The following is a 25679-nucleotide window of genomic DNA, read 5'->3' as shown; positions in this document are numbered from 1 at the left end:
TTGCTGTTTCTATTCACCACAGAACTAGAAGTTGTAGTCATTAAAATTAGTCAAGAGAGGGAAAGAAGAGACATCTAGGGGCTAGAGTTTTAGCTCAAGGGATAAAACAGTTGCCTAGAACGTGCAAGACCCAACTTTTGATCTATAGTGCCAGGTAAAAGTGCAGACTTTATTAGTTCATTAAATCAAATGGCTGAATATGGTAAAGAAAACCACATGCAGTCACATCAATCCAATATCAGAATGATCTCTATTGGCCCCTTTTTCTCATGCTTCTTCAATGTTGGTAACTTGCTTTACCTGTTGCGGTATTATACTGACTTCCTAGAAAATATATTGAAGTTGTCAATGAATTCAATCAAGTTCCTAATTATAAATTACTTCACAAAAGTATCAGCCTCAGATCACAAAGAAAGAACAAAATTTCAGAAAAGGTCTAGAACACAAACCCATTTATAGTAACTACAAAATAAATGAAATTCTATGGCAAAGGAGTAAAAGACTAACATCAAAAACTATAAAGCATTAATGAAAGAAACTGAACAGATTATATATATGGGTTTATTATATATATATATATATATATATATATATATATATGGGTTTAATATATATCACTATATTCTTTATCAGTATTCCAATGACATTTTTCATGGACATAGAAAAAAACAAAAAACCTCCTAAAATTTGTGTGGAACCACAGATGACACTGAATACCAAAGCAATATGGAACAAAAGGAATAAAGACAAAGACACCATGTTACCTGATTTCAAAATGTGCTGTATATTTGTAGTGATCAAAACAGCAAGGTCCTGGTATTGATGGATGAAATAAAATGGACAGCAAGAACTTAACATATATCTTTATGATGAAGCATCTTTTGATAATAAGATGCCAAGAACATGTGATGGAAGCAAGGACCACTTCTGTAATGGTTCTGAGTGAACTGTGATCATGATCATGTGCAGAATGGAACAGGGCTTCAATCTCTTAACAACAAATGTGGAAATGATATCATATAAAGTGGCATTAAAAAGCTGTACAGTGAAGGATGCCATTAACGAAGTGAAGAAACAACCAGACAATGAGAGAAAATACTTGCAAACTAGACAATTGGAAAGGATTTAATATTGAAAAACATATCAAGAACCCAAATGGTAGCAAAAAGCAAGTGATGATGTAAAAATGGAGAAGACACAGGGCCAAAGGATACATGATTACTCAAAACCATTAGTCATCAGGGAAATGCAAATGAAAACCACAACGAGATAGCACATTATACCTGTTACAATGGTTCTTATCAAAAAGATAAATGATGTGTGTGTAGCAACAATGTCAAGACACAAGAATTATTGTGCACTATTGATAGATTGTAAGTCAGAGGAGGAGCCTTGAAAAATTGAAAATTAGATTATCGTGTTACCCCTGAAACCTCCTAAGCATTATACATTCTGTACTAGTTTCATTTTGTTTCTGGAATATAACACTCTGATGGAAAACAAGTTGGTAAAGAACTGGTTCATTTGACTTACACTTCTAGGTCACTGTCTATAACACAAGGTAGGAATTCAAGGCAGGAACCTGGAGGTAGCAACTGGAGCAGAGGTCTTGGAGGAACTCTATTTTATAGTTAACTTTCTTGCTTCTTCCCAGGCTCATGCTTGTCTAGGTTTCTTATGTATCCCAGGACCATCGGCCTAGGGAGAGTGGGCTGGGTCATCCTGCATCAGTTCATAATTAAGATGATTTGCCACAAACATTCACATAGGCCAGTGTGGTGTAGACACTCCTTAGTTGGGACTTTCCTTTCAGACAACTCTAGGATGTTTCAAAATTACAGTTCATGCTAACTAGGACATGAACCAAGGAAATAAACCCAGCACATGGGACATTTGAACCACTCTGTTCATTGTTGCCATGTGTCCACCAGTGGGCAAAGAAATAAAGAAAATGTGGTATCTATGTATAATGTTATAGAAAGCTAGTCAGACTCTAAAAGAAAAAAAAGTCTTATTTACAATAGGAGTAACCTATTATAAGTAAGAGGACATTATGGTAAATGAAACAAGCCAGGCAAAAGTAAACACCCCGCATGATCTCACTTTTACATGGAAACTAAAAAGCTAGACTCATAGACACAGGGATCAGAATGGTGATCACCAAGGCTGACGTTTACTGAGAAATATAAAAAGATGATCAAGGTTTATATCGTTTCAGTTGAGAGGATCAGAGCAAGAAATTTATTGAATAATCTATAGTTGGAAAAAAATCACTAAAAATAGAATTTAAATGCTCTTAACAAAAAGTAACCATGTGAAGTAATATTAATCAGTTTTATGTAGCATTTTAATATATACATATTTTAAAACATTGTGTACCATAAATACACACAATTTGAAAATTTTAATTAATATAAATAAATAATTGAAGATGATTTGGGAATGATGGATAAGACTTTCTGTTGTACATGAAAAAAACTGAAGATTTTTGTCCTGGATCCAGATAGTTAGGTGGGAAAATACCATAGACGTTAATTATTTGGCTCATGCAGAACATAACATTAATTAAAACAACCCAATTCATAAATTATTTCTAAGTTGAAATATCCATTTTAATATTTTAAAAATAGATACTTGCGCCCATTCAGAGACCGATGGGAGTTCAAGGCGACCACAAAAATGCCGCAAAGAGGCCACAGTTCTGGATGGAGAGTCTCCAGGACCTGTTCCACTGTTTGTGAGTGCAGCTGGAAAACAGAACTCAGATATCAAGGGGCTACACCCTCACAAAGTACTGCAAACAGCTCCTAGCACGGCAGTGGCCCAAATGCCTGTGTAGAATTGCAGAAGCCAACAATCTGTTGATGTTGGGTTGCTTATTTGTTATTGACTGGTGTATTGGTTTAAGGTGGATGGGACAAAATATCCTCTACTCAGTTCAAGCGAAACCAGGGACTCATCCATGGTCTGCCCTTAACTAGCTGCACACCATCTTGGCTCAGTGAATCTGCTTCCTTATTAACAGAGCATGTGGAGAGTGTTGATGACCCTCTCAGGACTAATGAGAGGATACTCACACAGAGCATTGTACTCTTAGGAAGGAATGCACGATGTATAAATCAGTAATATTAAAAGTGCCTAAAACATGGCCTGGGGCTTGAAAGAGGGCTCATTGGTTAAGAGTCCTGGCCTCTCTTCCAGAGGCTCTGGTGGTTCACAAGAACCTGTAACCGCAGTTCCAAGAAACCAGACACCCTCTATGGCCTGTAAGCCTGTGTTTCACAGCTTACATGGAGACAAAACACACCTTTACACAAAACTAAACGCATAAAAGCAACATGTGCCCACTGTTAGTAAATGGAAGATATGGGTGAACATATAATCCAATACATGGGACATTGTTCGATGGTTCTCAATGATGAACTGAATAAATAAGATGATTGATTATTACACACAATGTAGTTTCATGCTTCAAAAAAAATAGCCTAAAGTCTGATTTTTTGTTCTCAATACACAGAGGATATACTTGAACAGTCCCATCAGAAATCCCTAGCCATTGAGGGTGGCAATTGGAAATAGAGGAAAAGGTTGGCTCACTGAATCTGTTTCCCAGGAGACAACATGGAGGATGCTCTAATGCTCCTGCTGTGTCTTAAGCCTGTCAATTAAACTTGCATCTATAATGGTATCTGTGATAGATGCCAGCCTAAGCTTGGAGGTTGGCCACCCTCACCCTCTCACTTCAAAGTTGCTAAAGATCTTTTGTTCTCAGGATCTAAGAGGAAATTGCAAGTCATTACACTCAGAGAAGCACCTGTGAAAGGCACACCTTGCTTTGACACGCTAATCAGACACTTCATTTTGATTCATTAGATATGCAGCCAGCTGCCTTAAAGAACAGTCTTTTCTGTAGTTGAGGCTCTGGGAACTGTTTTAAAAACTGTTTTTTGAAATGAGATGACTTTAGTTTCTTAACTAAAATCTTTCACTGGATTCTCCAGTGATTAGCCCTAAAATCCAATCTTGTTCTCCATCCATTTGTTTTGCTTTTTAACTTCAGGTGGTTCCTGATCTCCTCTGGCCAGGACAGCTTCCTTTCTGCATAACCTATGTCCTCCCACCCAAAGCCTCTGCCCTTAATGCTACTCTCTACCTGGCTAAAATCCTATGCCTCAGATCTCCCTATCCTGGGAGTCTCATTTCTCAGTTCAACAGTCCGTTATTCACAGGCCTTCCCTGAGCATATGATCTGAGGCCATAGCCTCTCTCCATCCTGTGGCTCAGTTTAGTGTTCTGTGAAGAACTTGTAGGAAGGTCAGTTCCCTTGCTCCTTTGCTTTCTATGATTATTTCCTTCTCATGAGAGTAGCATATTGAGGTATCTTCATCACCCATTGAGACTTATGCCAGAAGAACATCTGAGCACAGTCGATTCTTATCCAGTGGGACCCACATATTTACACCTTTTCTGATATTTTAATAGCTTATAGTACCTATGAAGCATGCATACTTCTTATACTTTGAATTTGAAAAGTCCCCCACTGGCTCAAGGTTTGAACGCTTGCTTCCAGTGGGCAATGGCATTTTCTGCTCACTTTAGTTTATTTTAAAGAGAGACTACATGTAGGATGTGGAATATAGGGATGTAGATGTTTGGAGGCTAGGTAACCATGGAAACACTTCTGGTTAATTGCCTTTACTTTATTCAGTGGTGTAAATAGTCTTCTAACAAATGATCCTTACTCCCACCTTTTCTAGGAGAAGGCTTTAAACAAACACAACCTTTCTGACTTTGTGTTTTCCTATGGTTGAGTTCCTCATCTACATTTTAGGATTAAGTGGTACAAAATTGCTGAGATGCCTCTGATATCGAGGCTTTAAAAAATTAAATGCATTAATGCAAATACCTCAGTTTTCACAGGAGCGTCTAAGTGATGAACCTGTTGCATTCTTTCTAGTTCTAGGTGGCCATTCTTCTTCCCTTCTTTATCTGTAGTGCCTAGTGTTAGTAGGTGCTCAATGCACTAGTGAATCAGTGGATAGATAGAAACCATTATCATTTCTTCCTTTCTTCTGCCAACCCAGCATCTGCTAATTGTAAGTGTTGCTCACTTGGATTTATTTTTCCCTTTGGTAAACTATTGTGCATTGAATAGAACATGTTTACAGAGGTGTTTTTCTCTTAATTTTGGTTTGAATGTTGTTATTATGAATGTATGTATATATGTACATACGTTTGTATATATGTTTTGTCAAGGCATCAGGTCTGGATGTGGATTTTAGTATCTAAGCACTCTGAGAATTGGACGACAATGGCCAAATAAACAATGCTCAGGAAGAAGGGTGCGTTGGCTGTAAATGTTCTTCTCTGGTGTTGGCTCCGGATTACTTGCAACTTTTTACTTAATCAGAACCCCTGCGCATCCATTGTCACGGCCACTGAGGAAACTCTGAAGTCAAGACCTTTCTGAATCATGTCTTAGTATGTTGGGCAATGCCTTTATTTTGGGATTTGGGTTATTTGTGGATTGCCCTTTTATGGTATAAATGAGCTGGACTGTTTATTTCCATTTTGCAATAAAAAAGGTACTGCCTACTTAGCCAGAAGGCACATACTTTTACTCTGAATTGCTTTCTGGCTATTTTTCCAGTGACATTTGATGTTAAGCTGTGAAACACATTATCCCCACTCACTCCTCTCATCCATCTCTCCCCTCAAACATTTCCTTTTAGGTGGATCAAAACCAATGCTTCAAAAAATGAAGCCAATATTATTTGATGACTTCTTTACTGTGTGAAACTACCAGAGAGGTTGGAATAAATGCCTGTTGGGTCCCAAGCTGCTGCCGTCAAAGAATCTCTGCTGGCCAACCAGGTGTTCCAGAATATTTTGCCTTCGGACTGGCCTGCCGGGGACTGGCATTGACATATGTCTGGGCTTCAGTATTTTCTCTGTAGCTTCAAATGCTCTCTTTGGGCACATTTATTAGGTCACATAAGGAATATTGGGTATGGCACAGCAGCCTTCAAGGCCATAACGTTATGTATGCCTGAGGCATGTTCTCCAGATAGAGAATAATTATAGGTCTTCCGAACTTCTAGGTTGTTTTTTACTTTTTTTCATTTTCCCACCTGAATGTACTCTCTGATCTCCATTTATTTTATTGCATTTTCCCCAGCTTCTTTGTTTCTTTAGCCATTCAAGGCCTTACTTTCAAACCTATGCCTTGCTAACAGTAACAGACCCGGCTCCCCTCTCACATGCATAACTTCACCCTGCCAAATCAAAGTTTAAAACTTTCAACCGAGGGCTGTTTCTTTCCAGCTGAAAGTTCCTGTCTGTAGGCTGCCTGCCCTTTGTTTCATTTCTACTCTGCCTCGTTAAGCTCATGGTACCTCATAGCTGACTGACTCATAGTCTTGGTATGTAGTAGAAGATTCCTGTCTTTTCTTTTCATTTTGGTGACATTTCTTAGAAATGACCTGACCCTTGTGACACAGCTGATAATAAAGATGTTTTCAGACTTTTTAATAAGACCAAGTGGTAGCAGTTTAATAAAAGTTGAGTAAAATAATAATTTCAAAAGCATACTTACAGAAATAAGATGACAATGGGTTTCCAATTGGCAGCAATAACTTGGGTATTAATACATTGATTCCTCAAAAGAGAATTGATTTTTTTCTCCTCATCTTGTCAAAAATGTCCTGTAGCTTGAAGAGAAAAGATGCTTTGTGAAAGTCACTATGACATGTCAACCTATTACTACTGAAGGCTGCCTCAAATCTGTCAAATATTTTAGTGGTATGTGTTGTGGTTTATAAAAAGAAAGAGACCAGAGATATGTTTGGCGGAGGTTTGATAAGGTGTAGGGCAAGGGGATGCCTCTGTGGGCCCATGCTGAGACATCCCTTCCCCCTCTGAGGTACCAGTCACAGGATAGTGTATTCTAGAATAGAGTTTATTCCGAGAATAGGGAGGAGAGTTAAAAGAAAGGCAGAGAGAGACAAGAGGAGTAGAGGTCGGCCATGGAGAGAAGGGGAAAGGGAATTGGGGAGAAATAGGGTAAGAGAGCAAGAGAGCGAGGAGGGGTCCAGCAGCTCCTTTTATAGTGAGCCAGGCACACCTGGCTGTTGCCAGGTAACAGTGGGGCGGAGCCTAGACTAAATGCCAACAGTATGGAAAAAGAATACACATAGGGTAGTCCCATTTAATTAATTAACAACAAAACAAAACAAACAGGTTCTAACCTTGTGGAAGACCCAACCAGAGAAAACAGAATCCATCTATAACCAGACTATACATTGGTAAATTAAAAACTCTGATAAGTTTTATACAAAGGAACTGTCTGATTTGGTATCACTCACATTTATTGATCTGTAAGATTCTATTATCATAAAATATAAAACAACTCATAGAAAATGTCCACAGAAGATAAAGAATGGTTTTGATTTTCCTAAAAGCATAGGCATCCTTGAAATAATATATTTGAAACACGCTGGTGAAAAGTTCTGTTTTAAGAGGTAAATCTCTGCCAGAAAAAGGACAAGAGCAAGGAGAAGCAGACACGGAAATCCACATCACTGGGAGCAGAAGAACAATCATGCTGATTCTCCACGGAGTCCATGCTTATCCAGCCCCGCTGCATATCGGATCGAATCATTTATTTTGTCAGTCTTTGAAGACAGCTGATGGAATTTTTATTTCCAAGACTATATGACAAAAATTATCTTCTGAGTCATTAATTGAACATTTTCCCAAGGTATCCCTGGTGAATATTCATAATCATATTGCTTTAATGGGTTCGAGTCATTGGCGTTGTTCCTACTTAAGCTTCATCAATTAGATTTCCTACAAATTGCACAGATGCACATGCATACCATACTTCCAAGGGTGTCTGTTTCTCATTCTGAGGTGGTGTGTAATGAAAGATTACTGTGAACCTGGGCAACAGCTGTCCTGCAGATGTTCCAGAGCTAAATGAGTTATACATAAAAAGTTTACTGGAGTCCGAATTTCTCACCACAATCCCAAGTATTTTAACTCATTATTTCCCTTTGATTTTCAAACCAAATAAGCAAGGGACAATATGTTGTTTTAAAGCCCAATGGGCACTCTCATTCAGTCCCTCCCTCCTAGTCTCTCTCTCTCTCTCTCTCTCTCTCTCTCTCTCTCTCTCTCTCTCTCTCACACACACACACACACACACACACACACACCTAATGGTAGAAAACCATTGTAGAAGTGCTGGGATTAACCAGTAATTAACTTTGAAGCTTACCAGGTACACTGGGGAAGTTTAGCAGTACATGGATGGTATTTGGAAGACTTACATCAAAGAACCAGTGAGTGTCAGAGCCTGGCATCTCCCCAGCTTGCTTGTTCAAAGGGCAGTGTCTGAAGCTATTTCCATTCCATATCCATGTTGCATTTTGTGTCACTCTTTTCTTCCAGAAAGTCCTTGAAACTGAAAGGCATGTGCCCAGTGCGAACAAAGATGCAAACTGGCCTCAGGTTTCCAACAGGGAATTGTCAAGTAGCCTGGGGTTTATATGTTTTATTTAGAGATTTTACTAAGCTCTGGAAAGCTTTAAATCTTTGGTGGTGAAGGGTTTCATGTGCTTTACCCTTTGTGAGGACATTGTCTAATATCAAATCACTTATAGTTACTCTCTGCCAGCATCAAGGAACAATTGTCTATGCTACATATATTATTGTTGCAGTGAGGGAATTGGCACAAAAGACTCCACAGTGAAGATAGTGTAAAATGTAGATAATTGTAACGGCATCTAATTTCTCGCTTTATTTTCTAGATGATTAGTACCGGACAGCTGCACAACAGAGCTAAAATAACTTTCAAGAAGGGAACATATCGCAAGGATCTGCTTCATGCAGATCAGATCAGCCAAGGGGAGCCCACTTCTGGCTGTGACTTGTATTGGCAGTCAGGCTACTGCCCTTGTATTTTGTGATGCCACAGCCTGCTCTTCTTAGACTTCACTTTCCATAACAGGCATATTTGAGTTTAGGCATTTTTTTTCTCCTCTGAAGAAAATACAAAACCATTTGCATGATCTCCCATGTCCCCATTCATCAATAAGCCAGTTTTTTGGCTTTGGGACAGTTCAACAAATAGTGTAGTCAGAGTGTAGGAGGGAGTGGTCCTTGTCTGCAGAAAATATGGGGGGATCCAAACTGTAACACTTGGTGAACGGCTTTTCTCACTACCTGTATTCTACATACAATCATGCCACTACACTCTTAAACTCACTTAATCACCCATTAACCCTAACGAGACCTGATTTCTTAAAAATAAATTGAATCTAAACAAAGAAATGATATATGTTTTCTCTTATCTTCGTATCTCTGGATCTAAGGTGCTTAAATCTTCTTTTTAGTTGTCCATCAAAACCTTCCCAAGGCTTTCACTTTGAATTTTCAAAAAACCAAATGGTTTTCTTATGTGTTTCTTTTTGTTTGTTTAAGAACTAAAAGCAAAACAGCTTCTACTCAGTCCACACTACTTATTTGGTTTAGCTTGTGACCATTGCTAGTAGGATTTTGTGTTAGATCATTTAAATTTATCTTCCACAGTTTGAGATAAAATTAATTATGTATTTACGCCTATTAAAGGTTGCTTTTCCATGCAAGCTGATTGTCCCAGGCTGTGGCTAGGTTAATGCTATGATTATAGTAGATATTGTCAAATGTAAATGCAGGCACACATATAAAGATTTTGATTCTTTTCAGTTCTGTGGAAGAATGATGGTGAAAAAACACACATAGAATAAGAATGATTGCAGGTTTATTTTGTTCTTTGAATATCTCAAACATATGCAATGAGATGTGATGGAAAACACACACACTACACTAACCCCCTCATGTGATGGAAGCCACACACACTACACTAACCCCTCATGTGATGGAAGCCACACACACTACACTGACCCCTCATGTGATGGAAGCCACACACACTACACTGACCCCTACAACCCCCAACTTCATTTGACTATTTCCTATGCCTCCTCTTCCCTTCCCCTCTTCCTCTCTTCCCCCTTTCCCCTCCTCTTCCCCTCTTCTTCCTCTCTTTCCCTCTTCTCCTCTTACCTTCTCTACCTCTTCCCCTCTTCCTCTTCCTGTTCTTTTGTAATAACCCTCTGGGTTCATTTAGTGCTGTCCATAGATGCATGAGTATGGGGCAATTCACTGGGACATGGACAACCCACCAGTGGCCATGTCTCCAAAAGAAGAAAAGTTCTCCCACCTCCATCTGCCGATAGCTTCCCAGTTAAGGGAAGAGTTTATTTGCTCCTCCCTTCTGACCACTGAAATTTTGGGTGCTTGATCTTAGCAGGTCTTTAGCTGTAGTTTTTTATGACAACCACTTGGAGTAAATGTGAGTATGCTTCCCGCTGTCTCCTCAATCTTGTCTCAATTCTCATGAGAACAAGAAATTACAATCCAAAAGTTTTTATGTTTATGATTTGTTAATCAATGTTTTGTTAAAACTCTCTGAGTGATATGGCTGTGGGTTTGGGGGAGACAGTTTGGTGCTTCTTAGCCATTGTTAGACACAAGCATTATTCTAACACAGAAAACTCTCCAAAATACCTCTCCAGGAATGTTTCTTTTCACCAGCAGCTCATGCCTGGGGTGGAAGTAGATGATGGTCTTAGCTTGAAAGCTCTTTATGTCATTGCAATAGGACAGTTTATTCTGGTAAAGTATGAAGGGAGAAGAATGCAGAGGGAGAGAGCAGAGAGGGAAAGGCACTGAAGTCACCCACACTGGAGGGGGAGAGTCCGCAGGAGAACCCTAGAAGGGGAAGATGGAATTTTCTCCTGGTACATATTTGAATGAGGCAGTTGGCTTGCTCATCATCTACCATTGGTGATTACTCTGGAAGAGAGGACTGTTCCTTTTATGACAGCCATTATTATTTTGGAAGAATCATTCCTGGCATTCTTCAGAGAGAAGAGAAACGTAAATACCTCATCTCTGATTTACGGTACATCTTGATGTTCTTAAGGAACATTTGTGTCCTTTGCCCTTTTGCAGCAGCTGGACATAGTAGATAGAACAGTCATCCTGCGATTCATGAAACTGATGGAGGATGCTGGTGACACCAGGTCAGGGTTGACAGAAATCTCCTTCTGTTATTATGCTTTCTCACAGCAGTGGTACTGTAGTAGCAGACATTAGAATTCCATGTCTTCTCACTGCCATTGGTGCCCTTTCAGTAAAACTCAATTTTTATTGTAACTCATGTTTTTTTTTCCCTAAATTCCTATTTTTCAGATAAAGAATTGAGATTTTGAGAAGTCTTTATTCTCAGGTTTTATGGCATTCTAAGAACTTGCTTCTCGGGGATGCTCCTTGCTGCTTCTCCATTTAAGTGGGTAGATGGGCATTTTGGGCATCTGCTTTACCTCCCCACATCCCTTTCTAACTTGCCTGTGGTATTTCCATGGCTGGCAGCTAGCTGTAGTGCTTTGAGAGTTGGATGCTGTCATGGATTAGGAAGGAATATGAATTAAGTATCTATTTCATTCAGGACAGTAACATGTGTCTAGTTATAGAAAATGCCCCAAGGCTGCCAAAGTTTAGTTTTTAATGTGTCATCTCCTTGGGGGTGAATAAACTTGAGATTTAAAAAAAAATATTGTTGAGATTGTTAAATTCTAAACCTCCCAATGTGCATTGCAGCAACTTTCCAATACCTAAATAAGAGCAATTTGGGCAGAGGCTCGTAAGACAGAGCAAATGTCCACTAAAACACACTTGTCCATTTCCCCAGCTGCTCCAGTGCAGATTTCCAGGAACTAAATTAAAATCGGAGGTTGCCAGCAACCCTTTCCAATGAGACGATGTGGGCGAAGAAATGTAAGAGGACTGTTAAAGAATTTTAGGAGACATATATCTTTAGAGATGTAGATACAACACTCTGCTTTCTTTTAGTTACTTTATATTTTTCTTTCCTATTTAATTTTCTTTTCTTCAGAGGAATTAAGCCACTTTAAATCTCCATAAAAGATTTAGCTTTTACAACACATACAAATGTAAGAGAATGAAAGTAATTGGAATTCCATTGGTTGAAGACAAGTATTGATAGCATTTTAGAGTTTATGCATCCTGTTAGTGTGTGTGTGTGTGTGTGTGTGTGTGTGTAGATTTTCCACTTGTTTTAAAATGTTTGTGGAACATTTAATATTGAAAAGTTTGACTTTTAGGCTGTCAAATCCATCAGTGTTGAGATATGTTGATTTTACTCTTAATTCTTATGGTTTTACCCCAAGATCAAAAAGATATGTAAGATATTTATAATATTTTATACTAGTGGTGTTCTTGTTTATATTTATCTCTTGAATATTTCTGGAGTTGAAATTTCTGCATAAGGACTAACATTAGCATTGTTGCTTTCCTTTTGCCTGTTCTGAAACAATTTATTGCTCCTATAAGAACTTGATACTGTATTTTATACACACTTGTATTTCCCTCTGAACTTTCTGGGGTGGGGTCTAGCTCAGCAGTAAATCTCTTACCAAACATGCAGAAGGCTCTGGGTTCAATCTCCAGAACTCTGAGGTATGGAGGTATAATTAATTCCTTCCTCAACCCCCCAAGAATTGGCAAATGAGACTATATGAAATTTAAAAGCTTCCATACAGTAAAAGGAACTATCAATAGAATAAAGAGAAACTCTACAGGTTGGGAAATAATCTTGCCAGCTACCCTTCAAGCAAGAGATTAATAGCTAAAATATATAGAGAGAACTGTAAAAAATTAAACACAAAAGAAACAAAGCTGACAATCAGTAAATGGACCAATGATCCATTTACTTACTTTCAAAACTTTCAAAAGAATTTACTTTCAAAAGAAGAAATACAAGTGGCTAATAATATTTTCAAAGTCTTCAATAACTCTAGCTAGCAGAGAAATATAAATTAAAAACTACTTCCAGACTTCATCTTACCCTGATTAGAATGGCCACCATCAAGAAAAAAAAATGACAAGAAATAATTGTGTAGTTATGGGCAATTGAAAAGCTTTATACACTATTGAACATAAGCTAGTGAAACCACTTTGTAAATTTCTCAGAACATTAAAAGTAGAACAAAAATATCACTTGTGTGTATTCCCAGAGGATGTCACAGCCTACTTCAGAGACTACAGAGACACTTGAATGTTCATGTTTATTTCTGCTCTTTCTACAACCTCCCCCAAATCAGTCTAGATGCCCATGAACAGAGAACACTGGATAATGAAAAATCAGAAAGACAAACACTGTATTTACTCTGTCATGTGGGGATTCTTGCCTCTAACTGCTCAGTATGCTTATGTGGATGTGAGTGATGCCCAACAAACTAGAATGTGGCTGTGTGACTGGGAAGAGAGAGCCTCTGAATGAAGGATGAGGGGAGGCAAACAGGGCAAAGTGTAAGTGAGGGGAGAAGGAAGGGCAGCAGAGAAGGATGGGGAGCTGAGGGAAAGGAACTGTAACACCCATAAAATGAAATGCATATGAAAATCTCAGAGCAAAGCCTATCATTTTGCAGCCAATTAAACATTTTTAAAAAGGAAAAAAGAGAAAGACAAAAGTAAGTAAGAAACATGAACAGATTTCTGTTGGGTATGGTGAGGCATTCTTGTAATTCAGCCTTCAGGAGGATGGAGCAAGAAGACTGGTGGGTAACCTGTGCTACATAGCAGGAAGACTGTCTTGTGACACCTAAATCTAAAAAACGAAAACAACCAAAACCCTTCATTTTGTCTGCCAATTTTCAACATTGTGTTTGAAAATTGTTAATTGTTGTAGCCTTTTGACTTACACAAATTGCTATTAGTTTTGTCTTTATCATATTTATAATGTTTTTTCTTTCACATTATATGGTTTATTCTCTCAGAAAATTTTTGAAATATTTTTGGTCAAATCAATATAAAGAAAATAAGTAACCTCTTTTAGCATTTTGATTGGAATTACACTTGTGTTTATTGTATAATCTTGGGTGATCTGATATGTTTTCAGTAATCTTATGCAGATATTCTCTTTTTGTAATATGACTTTAGCTTTGAAAATATTTTCTTAGATTATGTTATTAATGTCCTTTAATTATAAATGATTTTGAACTGTGATAAAACTGTTACTATTGCCTGCAGTTAGCCATAAAATCATGCAGTGAGATATGAACTTAGGAATGAGGACCACATATTTTGTTATTTTACAGACATGTGACTGAAGAGGGATCTTTAGTTCGGAGCACATGCATATGTCCACACATACATATATAAACACACATACACACGCAAAATACATAATGGTTATTCCCTGAGCCCACTATTTAGGAAAGCTTTGGAATAATTATTATTTTTTTAAATCTTGTGTTACACTATCATTTAGATGTAGCTATTGCTTTTGTTCTCTAAGGGTCTGCAGGAGCTGTAAGTCATTCTGAAACATTTAGAAGGCCCATTGTTTGTCTCTGCTTCTGTCTACAGTGCCCAGTTTTTGGAAAACTTCATTTTCTTTCTTCAGACATTGGGAGCCTCACCAATGGGGAGATGCACAAAGTGATTTGTGCATCCACTACTGCCCCTAGCTCATTGTTTCCTGGGTGACTTCCCTGGGCAGAAGCTGCAACCATTATTTTATGCCCTTGGTTTCTTAAAGGGGGAGGGATTTTTCTCCCTCTATAGCTGCAAGTCACCACAACAAAAGAATTAATAACAAAGGGAATCATGGTTTTCTTTTCTTCTGTAAGACTTCAGAAAAGAAAAATAACCTTTTCATAGTCATCAGATATTAGATTTGTCTTAAACAGGATGCTATTGAAAATGGCCCTGCATTCTTGGTTCTGTCTAGTAGTGTACTGACAGCTGTATAGGTGTAAAGGCAGGAATCAGTAAGCTGGAAAGCATAGCAAGCTAGGAGAGAGCTGAAAGAATGATGTCTTACTGGTAGTTCACACCTGTCTCCCTCACAGTGTAGTACTGTGCCAGGACCCTGGATATGGTAGCATCCTCTTCTGGGGAACTTTGCAGATGGTCCCAGCAGACTCTACAGTATGGCTATATTCTTTGTGCTGTGTAGAAGTAGCCCCTGATGATACCATATTTCTTTCTTTTTTTTTTCCCCAATGGGTTTTTGCTCATGGCTGCCTAATAAAAGTATTTCCGTAGTAGTTCTAAACAGTGCATTATATCAGATTATTTTTTAAATAGATTCATTCCTTGACTTTCACCCCTCAGGCTTCTTAGACAAGTGGTGTAGGTATACACCATTGAGAAATAGAATCTTAAAATAGCCTTTGTGCTACTAACCTATTTACCTTGGCACTTTTAAACAAAGGAGAAAATAAAATGGAAGTTTGAGAGTAGGATTAAAGCTGTGCTAGTCATTAGTCACACCACTATCCTGATTGGCTATAAGAGGAGACCAGTGTGTCCTATGCCTAGAGAGTTGCAGGAGTTGCTCACAGAGCTTCAGGTTTATGCTCTGATGTGTTCAAGGCTCACATTTAGAGGATGAGCAGAGGACCAGCTGCACACAGAGCTAATAGGCATCCCCATTCAATTACACAGAGGCTTTGTTTTAGGACTACAAACCATTAGTATGAGAAAAGATCTGGAAAGAAAAGGAGCCATTGCTCTATGCACACTGAAGCGAGAGGAGGCAGGCTTCTCTCTGCTTCTCCTTCGATATCGTGGTTTTGTTGTTGTTGCTTGTTTGGTTTTATTATGTGTGTATGTGTGGGACTATGTGTGGGTGTGCACACATACACATATGTATGTGTTTCTTTAGAACTCATGTTATGACAAACTGCTCAAATACTTTTCATGATACACTTTTCCTTCATGCTAATTCTGCTTGTTGTATTTAAGTCTGCTTCATCCAAGGAGTGTTGATTTTGTGAAAAGAATTTGTTCAACGTATGTAGGGCAAGTTCATTGTAGAAGATGCAGGAAAATAAACTTTGCTCTGTCAGAGCCTGGGATAGAACTATTATAAGCTGCTACAAACCACTTTCCTTTGAGATTAGAGCTTTGTGTTGTCTTCCAGAGATGTATAGAGAGATTTGAGCTGTGCAGTAGCCTCAAAATCATGAATTTCCACTTTGAGTCTCTTTGATGATTTGCATTATAGCATGGGTACAAAATGAAATCAGGAGACATTAATATAATGCTTGTCTGTGAAATCTGGCTAGATCTCTTGGATATAAAAGTATTTAGGTATCAGAACCAAAATAATATGCATCAGTTCTTCCATGTGACCTATTCATTTGGAGGTTCAGAAGTCTTTTTGCATGTCTGCTGGAGAAAAGAGAAGCTATGAGATCAATAATAATAGAGGAAGGATGGATACAGGAAAGGAGGCCATTAGCATGCTTCAGAGACTGCAAAGGCAGGAGCCATTCATTCTGTCAGGAGGAAGGGAGAATTCTGAAGAAGAGAAGAGAAGCTGATCTATCTCATAAGGTTGAGAACAGAAGGGAGGGGCATATTTCACATAAGCAGGGAAAAGGATTGCAATTCCACAATGCTCATTTTCCATGGACATTAAGTCAAACTGGAATTTCTCCAATGATGCCCTCATTGAACCTGACCTTAGTACTTAAGCGAGAAATCAGATGCAGGTGGCTGTCTCCAGATGACACCCTGGAGTCTTCAGACACAAGACAAGGGCCTGAACCAAAAATTAAGAGAGCCCTGGGAGGGAAAGGGCAGTCACTCATTACCCTGTCATAGAAATGGATATTTCAGCTTACTCTGGAATTCCATAACCCTTTCTTTCCCTCTGAGTGTAATTCATAGATCTCGAAAATGAACAGATGCAATTATCTTGGAATCTATGCCATATGGGGGAGGGAACACACCCTTTTGTAATAACGTATTACTTGTCTGAACTCTCAGCAGATTTGGGGAGCCAGACCTTCCTTTATTATCACCATTTCACTTAAAATACAGGTGAGACATAGACTCGAGTTGGCCAGAGTTGTTCTGAGCTGTGGTTGGGATTAAACAGCACTTGTGGCTTGATGACTTTGGAACAGAAAGTCTGGGACACATTTTACCAGCCAAAGAGAAATCCACCTTATGGTGTTATTTGGATGTTCGGTTTTGGATGGAGCCATGTGAGAAGACTTTTTTCTTTGTCCTTTTGATGATATTCATTGCCAGTGTAGACTTGGATTCTTGAAAGTCTTCCAAAGGGTGGTGAAGAGCCTTTGAAGAGAATCCACATTCAATTCCCAGCATAGACACAGTGGCTCACAAGCATCTGTAACTTCTGTTTCAGGAGATCTAACACTGTCTTCTGACCTCTGCAGATTCGAGGTATGTATGTGGTTTGCATATATACATTCAGGGGAAACAGTCTTACACAGTAAAACTTCTGAAAAAGTAGTCTTTCAAAAGTCCCATAGAAAAGGAGATGAGGGAGGGGTAGAAAGGGAAAATTCCAAATTATCCACTCAACTGTGTCAACACGTAAGTACTCATTCTGAGAGAAACAGTGAGTACGTAAATCAAAGGAGCAAGAATCAATATGGAAACGGGTACATATCCACTAGGGAATGAAGATGTAGCCATCAGCCCATAAGGGTGATGGTCAAAGTCTACCGAGGAAAGGTCCGTCTAAGAGATGACTGAAAAGGAACATCTTCCTGCATCTTTGGATTCACCTTTTCCAAGAGATCTGTGGCTACAGTGAAATCCTGGCTATCTTGTACAGCAAGCGATGGGGCCTTTGGATAACTGAAATGCCAGTATCTACTGATGTCCACATGAGAAAGAGGTAAAATTAACTCTGTCACAACAACAAATACTGTCCCTCTCTAATCTTTGGTGATTCAAAGGCAGTTCTGGTCTATGATAGTCATATATCACCACAAAGTCACCATAAGATAAATTAATATGTTACATTTTTAAAAAATATGTATTTTTGAGGGAGATTTGCAAAGCAAGTTAAGTTTTGAGATCATAAAACATAGAGACACATTGTCTATGTCAGGTATAGACAATTTACTCTATGCCTGATTTTTATAAAATGCAATGTTTCTCCCTCTTCTAAGATCTTAGAGGAAAAAGGATTAGGTCACCAACTCAAAGATGAAGAAATTTAAACATCACTTCAACTGGTGTGTGCCAAAGCTGAGTGGGCCCAGAAGCATCTGCGTGGTTTATGTCTTAGTTCTGAGAAATAACCACAGAAATCTGTCACTCCTTACAAAATCTGGCATTAAATCTGTGCTGCATTTTATAGAGGAAAAACCTCTACCATTTATATGTATTTGTTTATTTAATTTTATTTTAAGTTATATCTATATGTGTGTGCCCAAGTGTGACTATTGTACCCATGAGAACAGGTGCCTGTGGATGCCTGAAGATACTGGAGCTGGGGTTACAGGCAGGTGAGAAATGCCACTGCAGTGATGAGCTGAACTTGGGTCCTCTACAGACAGAACATGCTGGCTTAACTGCTGGGCCATTTCTTCAGCCCCTCAGTGATTGGCTTTTACATCACTTCCTGTGTTCCATTTGCCAGATAAATTTGGAGGAGATTAAGAGTGGCACCAAAATTAAACAGCTGTCAGGGGGCAAACTCGAAACATTTTCTCACTCCAAGCACCTTGGGTTTTTTTGGTATAAGACCTGTTGCTTTAATATCAACTCTTCATCTACTGAAAGCTCATCAGGAAAGATTAAAAAACTGTAGTGACTTTACCTTTGGAGAAGAACTTGGAAAAAGTTCGTGGACTCCTGAAATGGCCATTGTAATGATGATCAATTTCTTACATTTGTTGTGATTTTGGTTGTTGATTTTATCATCACCAGCCTCACTATCATCATCATCACCACCACCACTATTACCACAATCATCATCATCATCATTATCACCTCTACCATCACCACCATTACCATCATCATCACCATTATTATAACCATATCGTACCATTACCAACATTTCATATCATCTAACTCAACTTACACCTGGAACAGAAGTTTTGGTGACAAGCAATTAACTAGTCCATGTCACCTATTTTTGTTTGCATTAAAATTTACCTAGCTATTATTGGCCAAAGAAGAATAGAAATACTGAAAAGTATCAGTTTGGGGCTGGGGGGACATTGAAGCAGATAGTCTTTGGGGTAAGAGATTTGCTAGAAGAGTTATTAATGCCACAAAACTGCAGCATTATCAGGAGCTTTAAGTAAAGTTCAAACCCACAAGGCAATGTGATGGCGATGGTGGTGGTACCATCTTGCAGGTTTCAGAGAGAGGAGGGAGGTCCCATGCCATGTAGTTGATGAATAGCCCACAGTAGGTGCTCATATCTGGTTTGTATCTGATTCTCAGACAGCATGAGAAAGGGAAAGTTTGGCCCTTTGGCTGTTATCCATCCTATGGGATATGGTCCCCATAGCCCCTGATAGCTTACAGTAAACTTCCTTGGGGAAGTAAGAGGATCCTTTGGGGATCAAAGAGACTCTCTAGGTAGAGTGCCTTTCATTTCCCCATAGCATCGGGAATTACAGAGGCAGCTGTCAGGACAGAGAAAGCAGCTACTGCAGGAGTAGCTCCTATCCAAAACCTAACAAATACATCCTTATCTTCATTCTCTCATGAATAGGCTTTCTTCCCACCCCCACCCTCCCCATTTATCCCATGTGTGTTTTCCTTACTTTATCTGTATACCCCAAATATCTGACCGCAGTATTTCCAAAAGAGCTGTTCTTTGGGACAAAGCAACCATGTGCTTTCCAGCTTGGGCACCACCCTTGCATACCAACGATGGACAGGCTGTTTTGACCTTCCTCTACTCAAGAATCCAGGAAACCACTGTCAGAAGACTCATTCCATAAGCCACACATCAGCCTTCGGCTTCAGTAATATGGAAAGATGGATTTGTTACATTTCAGCTCAAGTGGAGAAACCAGCGTATTCTGTCCACAGTGGCAGTAAATTCCACACCCTCCACATAAAATCATTCTCAGCTGTATCAACAAACAGCGCTTTACTTTAAAATCCTAAGGCTGAGATCTCAGGTTCTCAGCTTCAGGAAGCCCTCTCTCAAATGAAGAGAGGTTTTTTTCCAGACATAGGAAGATCAGGGTTCTGCCCAGATATAGAGAGCTTTCTCCCTCAGATACAGAACTGTGTCTCAGGTAAGTTTTAAATGATACCAATGCAGATCTAATTAGAGAATAGAAGCTCAGATCTTTCAGAGGTGAGAAAATCATTAAAAACAAAACAAAATAAAAACACAACAGAATCAGAAGCAAATGTTGCTTTAGGGAAGCTTGGTATTTATGTAAACAGCCAGGCTGTTTATGTCAATGAGCAGTGTGTTTATAAACAGGCAGCTGTGGCTATGCAGTCATCAGAGATTCGGATTTCTGAGACTAAAGTGGGGTCAGTACTGAGACACCTGGAAGTCCTCCCTTCAGGACTTTTAGATGGAGTCGCCCGCTGGAACACTCTCAGTTGATCACATTAGCTCTGCCTTTCTGGAGAGCACGCCCACTTCCCAGGGCTCATCCATACCCAGGAGGGACCCATGTGCTTCCGGACAAGACTACCCTGAAGTATCTTTCTGGCCCTGCCCATGTTCCCATCTCTTTCCCAGTCCTCAAAGCTGTTCTCCATACAGCTACTTCAGCAACCTCAGAGCCTCAGTCTGCTCCCTGGGTCACCTAATCAACAACTGGACTATTTAGAACGCAATTGAATCATCATGTTGTGTCAGGACTTTTAAAAAGTTTCTTGCCATCTACCATAGCTCTTCTCTATAGTTGATGAAAAGAAAACCAAATAAGCTCACCAGGAGTCCAAACAACCCATGGAGGCAAGTTTCCCAGAGGTTTCTCAGTGGGGTACACAGCAGAATGATTCGCTGTCACCTGCCTTTGTAACTTCCCTCAAATGGAGGATATCACGATCAAAAGGGGATTTTTAGTGCATTAGAAATACTCTATGTCATGGAGTGATAATTATAAAAATTACAAAGAATATTTGATGGCTAGTCTCGCTTGCCAACTTGTTATACTCAGGAAGAGAGACCCTGTCTCAAAAAACCAAAAAAAAAAAAAAGACAAAAAAGACAAAAAAGAATGTCAGTTGAAGTCCCCCACTGTCAGATTGGGCCGTGGGGCATTTTTCTTGACTGCTAGTTGATGTTGGAGGGCTCCATCCACTGTAGGTGATGCTTGTAGGTGGACCAGGGTTCTATAAGAAATGCAGCCGAAGGAAGCCAGGAAGCAGTGTTTCTCCTCACCCTTTGCATCATCTCCTGCCTCCGGGTTCCTTTCACCCTGAATTTAAGTTTGGTCTGGGTGTTTTATCACAACAACAAAGAAAAGAAACTAGAACGTGGATACTTTTACAATATATCTAGAGAATGATTCTCTTACCTAAACAACCTACTGCAGGTGTGATATAAAAAGGACAGCCACTTAAAAGTTGTCTTTGGGATCGAACCTGTACATTAATTAAATTGTGTCCCTAAACTGCTTTGGTGTTTGTGAGGATTGAGACGAGATGCTGTGAGGTCATTTACTAAAAAGTTATTATTTTTCTGTTAGCATTTTCTGCATATCTTCAAGTAGAATGTTGACACGAGCCTTGTGAGATTTCCTAGTTCTATCATTTTGCAGATCAAGAAATGAATACAGGGAAATGGGACCACTCCCTGCAAATGCAGAGCCCGGTTACAACTTTGGAGCAGAGGTAGACTTTGAGCTTAGATATGCTAGACTTTTAGCCCATGCTCTTAAAATAACATGTATATGTGTTTATCTCTGTGAGGCTATGGTGGTGATGGTGATGGTGATGGTGGTGGTGGTGGCGGCGGCGAGGGAGGGGGGTGAGTGTGTGTGCCTGCAGAGGCTGACCATGGCCATGAGACCTTCTGGAGCTGGAGTTACAGGCAGTTGTGAGCTGACTAGTGTGAGTGGTGGGAACCCAATGCAGGTCCTCTGCAAGTGCTATATGTGCTATTAAGTACTAAGCCATCTCTCCAGCTCCTTAGTTCCTGTTTTTAACTTGGACTTAGTTTTTCCTACTCATTCTTACCTTAAAGGCAGAATTCTTTAACCCAGTAACCTGAGGTTCTTTAACCTCCATTCAAGAGCTATCCCAACAGGCATGGTGGTAATCATCTTTAATCCCAGCACTTGAGAGGCTGAGGCAGGAGGATCTCTGTTTGTTCAAGGTCAGCCTGACCTACATACTAAGTTCCAGGCCAAATGGGGCTCTGTTAGAAACTCAACAAACAAACAAGAGAACAAACAAACAAAAACAAAGCTATGATTGAGCAATACCTGACATAGAGATTGGATTTACAAAGGGAAGGCTGTAGTTGACTTTCTCTCTTTATACTGGGGTTTTGGGCACTCATCCTTTATAAGTTCTCTGAAAACTGCTCAAATGTGTGCTTCATTGTGAACATGACTGTGTCCTTGCCATGCTCCATGCTGACCACTGAACCTTTCAGCATGCCAGCAAAGGTTGTTTCAAATTCTTCAAAAAAGCTTTGGGTTTTAGATGAATGGTTTTTAGTCATTAAATATGTGTCATTTCACATTGTTGCTAGTTTCTGAAGTCCCCAGGAACCTAAGTACTGGATCTGATGAGAGGGAGCTGCGGATGGGGTAGAGGAACCATTTTTAGGAAAGTTGAGTAGACACTGGTGAGCAAAACCCCCTCTTTAACTCAGAGCATGCCACCCCTAAATGTAATTCTTCTTCCTCAAATAAACAGTCTGTTGATTTGTAATTTGAGAAGTTCATGCTTATGTATCCCGGTGATATGTCATGTATTAAATGATGGATCAGGCCAGCAAATACATTGGCTCAATAATGGGTAGCTTTTCTTCCTTGGGCTGGGTCAGACACCTGTCAACATGGCAGCTGGCGATGGGTTGACCACAAAGCCAGTTGCTCAGTTTTGCTTGGGAAATCCTCTTGTTTCATCAGTTTGGGGATGACCACAAACTGGAATTAAAAGTCTTGCTCACGGCTGGGACCTGAGCAGAATTCATGACACCCAATGTATACCATCCTGTCTATACACCTTTGGAGGGCAGTCACAGCCAATGAGCTGAAAAAGAAGGCATATGGATGTGTGTGTGTGTGTGTGTGTGTGTGTGTGTGTGTGAGAGAGAGAGAGAGAGAGAGAGAGAGAGAGAGAGTTTGTGCCTATGGTGTGTTTTACTGAAGTATTTAAAATTTCTTTACATAAATGAAATTCAGTAAAATGTATAGATCTTACATTGTAAACTGTACATTTTGATTAAGATATAACATATGAACACAGATATTTCTCTATCCGAGATGGTTCTCGCATAGTCAGTGTCACCGCGTAAAGTCAGTCTCATTTTGACTTCCATGCACCCTCATTAGCTTTGCTCATTTTTCTGTCACGGATGCTCACACAGCTGCCTGGTGTCTCATGATCCTCCCCATCTGACACGCATCTGTAGGGATCCACGCATGCTCTTGCTTGTTTCAGCATCTGAGCCTCTCCTTTTTGTTGAGTCACATTGCGTTGCAGAAAGATGCCATGGTTTGTTTGTCCATTTCCCTAAGAGACACCACAGTGCTTTTTGTTAGAGCTGCTCTGAATAAAGCCGTAATGAGCATTCCTGGGCAGGGTGCTTGGGGGACATGTGTTTTCATTTCTCTGGGGGTGATCTCTGAGGAGAGGAATGGTAAGATCATGACTAACATTTGTCGTTTTCATTTTAACCACACTAGGGGGTGTTGTGCGGTGTCTGTCTGAGCTTTGCCTCTGCACACCCCAGATGAGTAACAATGTCAAGCATCTTCATGTAGTCTTTGGCGAAATAGCGAAGATGTTTGCCCCTTTACACTGGGTCTTTAAAACAGTCTTAATTTATCAGTGTTTTGATTATATACAAAATTACATGTACTTATGAAGTAAAATGACCGTTTATTCATGTAAAACTTGATAACAACAATTAAAACAGGAGAACATTAACCAGAAATGTACGAGTATCAGCCTACTTTATTGCAGTTCTGTTTTCATATTTTACAAGTATATATAATATATTAAATTGTTTTAAAATATGTGTTTATAAATTACATATTATCCTACATGGATGTTAGTGTAGCGTGTGAATGGCTAGTAACTGCAGAAATCAGAAGTGGGCATCCAGTCCCCTGGAACTAGAGTGACAGCCGGTTGTAAGTTTCCATGTAAATGCTGGGAACCCATCCCATGTCCTTTGCAACTGTTCTTAACCATCTCTCCAGGCCCATAGATGCTCTTTATACAGCTCGAATGCATCCTTTGCCCAGCATATGCATTTTAATGCCTTCGTTTCAAGTCTTTTGCCTTCTGCTTTTATTCTTTTCCTTTCCCCTTCAGTAATTGCTCTGTAGACTCGTCCATACTCACTTGAATGCAGTACTACTCCATGTGGAATGCAAGGGGCCCACCACAGCACACTGCCAGGTATCTTCCTTGTCGTTTTGATGGCTACTTTTGCATCATTTGCTACTGCACAGGTTACAGACCTCCAAAACCAAGGCTTTTGCTTTTACTTTTTTTAAACTTTGCCTTAAATGCTTCCTCTCCTGGCTTGGCTTGACATAATCTAGAATCATCTGAGAGAAGAACATCCGTTGAAGAACTGCCTAGATAACGTTGGTGCCTGGGCATGCCTAGGAAGAGTTGGACGCTGGTTAATTGATGTCTGAGGGCCCAACCTACAGAATACAAAGAACCTCACTGGATCTGTAACCTTCTAGGCTGGAGGGCTTCATGTCTAGGGGAGAGTCCACTGCTCTCTGTAAAGCCAGCCATCACTTATTGCTGGTCTGTCTGGTTCACTGATCTGTTTTCTGGTATTTGCTTTCCTGAGATTTTTTGGAACTTATCAGCACATGTGATGTTTGGTTCTTCACCACTCCCTTCAATTTTCTTTCTGTCTTTCTCTGGGGCTCTGTGAGCATACATAATGATCGGGTGTGGCGTTCCCAGAGACTTCTTTCAATCATTTTTCTTTCAGCTCCGTCTTGGGTAATCCTTATGTTGTTAAATTCAACATCAGGGCTCACAGGTTTTTTGTTTGTTTGGTTGGTTTTTTGTTTTGTTGCTAATGTTTCTGTTACTGTTGTTTTGACTAATTGCTCAGAGTCTGTCTGCACGGCTGGTGTCCCTGTGATATGGAGAATGTTATGTTATGTTTTGCTTTCATTCTTAGTTTCCTCTTGACAGCCCATCTTCAGTGGGTAGCCCTGGGTAGCCCTGGGTCTGTATAGCTTGGCAGTCAGCCAGTGAGGGAGCTGAGGAGGTGCTCACACATCTCCAGTGCAGCCTCCATGTCTGGCTGTACCCCAGGCATGAGTTCAAAGTTCAAGCAGGTTTCAAATGTATCCTGGGTTTTATGTTCTACTGCTCACTCGTGGGTCTCCCTGTGAGAGTATGCTGTGTCAGAGCCATCTCGGGGCCTCATTTGAGCCGTCCAGCTCTCTCATTTCTAGAATTTCCATGAATAGTATCTGAGTAGCCTGCCTCTTTGCTGTACAATCTGGCTGTCGCTACATCCTCAGACTATATAGCACATAGGAGAATCCCCAATATATTTTTTCCTGCCAGACTTAATTTTTTTAATTAGGTATTTTCCTCAATTACATTTCCAATGCTATCCAAAAAGTCCCCAA

At 39.7% G+C, this 25679-nt stretch overlaps 1 long non-coding RNA gene across 1 annotated transcript in view; it reads right to left on the bottom strand.

The window, feature by feature from the left end:
• Window positions 1-308: 308 nt before the first annotated feature.
• Window positions 309-25679, bottom strand: part of LOC110305719 — a 71303-nt gene continuing 45932 nt past the window's right edge. The window contains exons 4-6 of the long non-coding RNA XR_002379184.1: window positions 6596-6704; window positions 6212-6275; window positions 309-324 (exon numbers count right to left, since the gene is read on the bottom strand). This is a non-coding gene — a long non-coding RNA (uncharacterized LOC110305719). The remainder of the gene's footprint in view (window positions 325-6211; window positions 6276-6595; window positions 6705-25679) is intronic.

The sequence above is a fragment of the Mus caroli genome, chromosome 2 (genome assembly GCF_900094665.2).
Source record: "Mus caroli chromosome 2, CAROLI_EIJ_v1.1, whole genome shotgun sequence".
Lineage (NCBI taxonomy): Eukaryota > Metazoa > Chordata > Mammalia > Rodentia > Muridae > Mus > Mus caroli.
The sequence above is the reverse complement of the archived record's forward strand: the minus strand, read 5'-3'. Positions and strand labels throughout refer to the sequence as shown.